Source organism: Rutidosis leptorrhynchoides, chromosome 2 (genome assembly GCF_046630445.1).
Source record: "Rutidosis leptorrhynchoides isolate AG116_Rl617_1_P2 chromosome 2, CSIRO_AGI_Rlap_v1, whole genome shotgun sequence".
In the NCBI taxonomy this organism is placed as follows: Eukaryota; Viridiplantae; Streptophyta; class Magnoliopsida; order Asterales; family Asteraceae; genus Rutidosis; species Rutidosis leptorrhynchoides.
In genome coordinates, this window is record NC_092334.1 from 96,409,927 (window position 1) to 96,415,264 (window position 5,338).

At 32.3% G+C, this 5,338-nt stretch overlaps 1 non-coding gene across 1 annotated transcript; it reads right to left on the reverse strand.

Moving 5' to 3' along the window:
- Positions 1–4,959: 4,959 nt before the first annotated feature.
- Positions 4,960–5,066, reverse strand: LOC139895364 (small nucleolar RNA R71). The gene has a single exon (XR_011775819.1). It is a non-coding gene; the product is annotated as a small nucleolar RNA R71 (small nucleolar RNA).
- Between the last annotated feature and the right edge of the window lie 272 nt (positions 5,067–5,338).

Consider the following 5,338-nt stretch of genomic DNA (forward strand, 5'->3'; position numbering starts at 1 on the left):
GACCTCAGCATCAAACAGGGTCGCCAAGTGGTCAGACTTATCCTAACCATGAGAGGATCTGTCTTGTAAAATGGGGAGGACGCCGTGCAAATTAGCTTGATAAGACTAATGAATCAGACCCCCAGAAAGGATAATCTCCTTAAAAGATCAAAAATCAGCTTTTAAGCCTGATATTACTCAATCCTAGAGATTGACCTTAAAGATTGAGAATTACAAACTCATGGAATTCGATGATATCTAAACTCGAGCTTGAACGAGAAAATATTTTGATCAAAATTACAAACCGATTTGTTTTCTGAAAACCCATTTTCAATGCGTTCATTACCATTGAACGTAAAATCCTAGGAATTCACCTGGAATTCATTAGGTCACCTGAACCAAATCGGGTGTCAACCGTAAGAACGGTGGTTGCATAATATGGTCAAAGATAGGACCTTGTGCCAGACCGGAAAATTATAAGGGTGAGCTTTACTATTGCTCCTACAAAGGATAGTAATTGCGTCCTACACGTTATAGACCATAATTAAAAGCATGTCAGGGGACATTGCCTTAACAGTTGCTTGTTCAACGCTTTCCTTTACAACCGGACGGTAGTTTACCGAAAGGTAATATACGGAACAAGTATACTGGACGTGTTGCTTTCCCAATACAAGGTTAGCAAGTGGGTGACACAAAATCACAAGTTTTGAGCTAAAATTTTAGATATCATTAACCCACCAAACCCACAAAAATATTTTGCAAACATCGGTGAAGGGTTATTCCGGAAAACTTATCTAGGGTAAAAGCTAGATTTAATTTTCAAAAGATCAAATGTTTTCATAAAGATCCAATTTCCTTAATGGATCTAAATTTTTATAGTCATGTGGGACTGTAAACTACAACGTTACTACCATTGTTTATACCGCCGTATAGAAATCACTGATGTACAAAGTGTGAAGAATAAAGAAGTGATTCTAGTATATTTCAAGACTATATTACTTGAGGACAAGCAACGCTCAAGTGTGGGAATATTTGATAATGCTAAAAACAAACATATATTTCATAGCATTATCCCTCAAGAAAGACAGGCTTTTAGTTGCAGTTGTCCTATTTACAAGGAATATTCGTTTAAATATTAAAAGGTGAAGACAAAAGGCAGATTCGACAAATTGAAGACGCAAACGACCAAAAATCTAAAAAGTACAAAGTACAAGCAAAGAGGTTCAAATTATTGATGAGAAACGTCTCAAAATTACAAGAGTACAAGGTGCAAAACGCAAAGTACAAGATATTAAATTATACGCAAGGACGTTCGAAAATCCAGAACCGGGACCAGAGTCAACTCTCAACGCTCGACGCAACGGACTAAAAATTACAAGTCAACTATGCACATGAATATAATATAATATATAATTAATTCTTAAAATTAATATATATATTATATTATATTATAAAACCGTCGGCAAGCTAGGAGCCAAGCTTGTGTGAGCTGGAATCCACAGCTCCGCACTCGCGGAGCTTATAAAGGCAAAAACCTCCGCACTCGCGGAGGTCAAATAGTATTACGTGGGCCTATAAAAGGCCGAGCATTCGGCCGAAATTTACACATCTTTTTCTCCTCATTCATCAACGTATATGTATATATATTTATATTTTAATTTTAATTTTAATTTCTAATAATAAGGGTATGTTAGCGAATATTGTAAGGGTGTAAGTCGAAATTCTGTCCGTGTAACACTACGCTATTTTTAATCATTGTAAGTTATGTTCAACCTTTTTAATTTAATGTCTCGTAGCTAAGTTATTATTATGCTTATTTAATACCGAAGTAATCATGATGTTGGGCTAATTACTAAAATTGGGTAATTGGGCTTTGTACCATAATTGGGGTTTGGACAAAAGAACGACACTTGTGGAAATTAGACTATGGGCTATTAATGGGATTTATATTTGTTTAACTAAATGATAGTTTGTTAATTTTAATATAAAGATTTACAATTGGACATACCTATAAATAACCATATACACTCAATCGGACACGATGGGCGGGATATTTATATGTACAAATAATCGTTCATTTAACCGGACACGGGAATGGATTAATAGTCTATGCAATTATTAAAACAGGGGTGAAATTATGTACAAGGACACTTGGCATAATTGGTAACAAAGTATTAAAACCTTGGGTTACACGCAGTCGATATCCCGGTGTAATTATTAAACAAAGTATTAAGACCTTGTTACAGTTTAAGTCCCCAATTAGTTGGAATATTTGACTTCGGGTATAAGGATAATTTGATGAGGACACTCGCACTTTATATTTATGACTGATGGACTGTTATGGACAAAAACCAGACGGACATATTAAATAATCCAGGACAAAGAACAATTAACCCATGGGAATAAACTAAAATCAACACGTCAAACATCATGATTACGGAAATTTAAATAAGCATAATTCATTTATTTTCAAATTTAATTGCACTTCTAATTATTGCACTTTTATTTATTGTTATTGTATTTAATTGCACTTTTATTTATTGTCATTGTATTTAATTGCACTTTTAATTTTCATACTCTTTAATTATCGTAATTTTATTTTATCGCACTTTTATTTATCGCAATTTCATTATCGTTATTTACTTTACGCTTTAAATTAAGTCTTTTATTTATTTAATATTTTACATTAGGTTTTAACTGCGACTAAAGTTTTAAAAATTGACAAACCGGTCATTAAACGGTAAAACCCCCCTTTTTATAATAATAATATTACTTATATATATATTTGTATTTTTATAAATTAAAACTAATATAGCGTTAAGCTTTGTTTAAAAGATTCCCTGTGGAACGAACCGGACTTACTTAAAACTACACTACTGTACGATTAGGTACACAGCCTATATGTGTTGTAGCAAGGTTTAGGTATATCCATTCTATAAATAAATAAATATCTTGTATAAAATTGTATCGTATTTAATAGTTTTTCCTAGTAAAAATAAAGCTATTTCATATACACCTCGCTTAACATCAAGTATTTTTGGCGCCGCTGCCGGGGAACTTAAACGCCGAAAGCGCAACGCTAATGATATAAAAAAATAATAATAATATAATTTTGTAAAAGTTTTAATTAAGTCCTTCGTATAAAAATATAAGTTTTTTAAAAAATATATAAAAATATAAAAATACAAAAAGGGTTTGTAAAAAAATATAGAAAGTTAAAAAGTATTTTTATTTTTGAGTTTAAATATAAGTATTTTATTGTTTTATATAAATATTTATTTATATTTATATATATATATTTTTTATATTTATAGAAAAACAGAAAATTAAAAAAAAATTATATAAAAAATGAACCCTTTCTCAGCTAAAATTTGACCCTCCGCGACTCGCGGAGCATTTGAACTGGACCATACCGCACTCGCGGAGGTCCTCTGACAGGTAAAACCTGGTATCATTTAATGTGAAATTAGGGTTAATTATATTAATATTAATATTAATTAGGTTTTAATTTTAAATTATTTAGTTTAGTTTTTAATTAATTTGTATTTTTAAGTTATATTAAGTTTTATTAAATATATAAAATTAATAGTTTTATATAAAAATAATATTTTAATAAAAATTGTAATTTTTACAACTTTTAGTTTATTTTTATATTTTGTTCCTTTTTATTTGTTTTTAGCGTAATATTTGTATTTTTCGCTCGTATTTAGTTTTAAGTCATAGTTTTTGCCATAGTTATTTTGTGTTTACTTATAGATTTTTAAGATTTGCCGTAAATTCCCTTAAGTGCTTTTTCTTTAGACTAAGATCTAGGTGCTTTAGAATTTTGCGACGCCGTTTTTAGTTTTTAGTTCCTTTTTAAGTTTAGACGCGCTACTTTCTTATTTTTATTTTTCGACGCCTTTTATTTTTCAACCCTTTTATTTTTCGACGTTTTTCGACGCGCTCTTTTTCTTTCTTATTTCTCGCCATTCTAGTTTTTAGGACTTAGAATTTTCTCTATTTCTTATCTAATATTTCTTTAAATTACGAAAATTTATTTTAAGTGGTTAAATTGATAGACATCAAAATTTTCTGGTTCGTAGTAATAGTTAGATTTGTACGTGGGCCGGGTTATTGGAGCCAAACAGTACTCAATTATATTGAGACCAAACGAATCCTGCCCCTCTGCTGCATCTTTTGGCTATTCGAAACGTGGGCAAAAATCAGAAAAGTCTATTAATTTGATAACTTATATAACTTTTCTTCCTTTTTAAAAACTAATAGGATATTCAGTGAATGCACCGAGCAAAACGTTCACCACCTTTTGTACGTTCACCACCTGTAACTCGATCAAGACATCTAGCAAATATTGTCGCCGTTGATTTTTCTTTAGAATCGTCATCCAGTCGACCGAGTACTCCAATTCAAATTTCCGATAATCCATTTTTTGAACCCGACCTCACAATTGAGAATCAGGAGAATATTCAGGGACAATTTATAGATCCTGAACCATTAATCTTTCATCCGGAACCACCAATCATTCAAACAGAGATTGTTGATGAACCAACCAATAAATCAGAATCCCATAGTGATTCAGATTTAACAAATTCAATTATGGAGAATCTGGAACCTCTAAGTATGGAAGACCGAATGAGAGCTAAACGCACTGGCCAAGGTCACGCAATTACTCAACCAGACATTAATGCGCCAGATTATGAAATCAAAGGACAAATTCTACACATGGTGACTAATCAATGCCAATTTAGTGGTGCACCGAAGGAAGATCCAAATGAACATTTTCGTACCTTTAATAGGATCTGCACACTATTTAAAATAAGAGAAGTGGAGGATGAACAGATATATCTCATGTTATTTCCCTGGACTTTAAAGGGAGAAGCCAAATATTGGTTGGAATCATTACCTGAAGGGGCGATTGATACATGGGACGTTTTAGTTGAAAAATTTCTTAAACAATTCTTTCCGGCATCCAAAGCCGTGAGACTTCAAGGAGAAATTCTTACGTTCACACAGAAGCCAAATGAAACTCTATATGAGGCATGGACAAGATTTGGAAAGTTATTGAGAGGATGTCCGCAACATGGTTTAGACACCTGTTAAATAGTACAAATATTCTACCAAGGATTCGACATCACTACAAGGAAAGACATAGATATAGCAGCTGGTAGTTCTACTATGAAGAAAACCGAAACTGATGCTTACAAAATTATTGATAACACTGCTTCCCACTCACATGAGTGGCACCAAGAAAAAGATATCGTTAGATCATCTAAAGCAGCTAGAGCCGATTCTAGCCATGACTTAGATTCCATTGCCGCAAAGATAGATGCTGTCGAGAGACGAATGGAAAAGATGACTA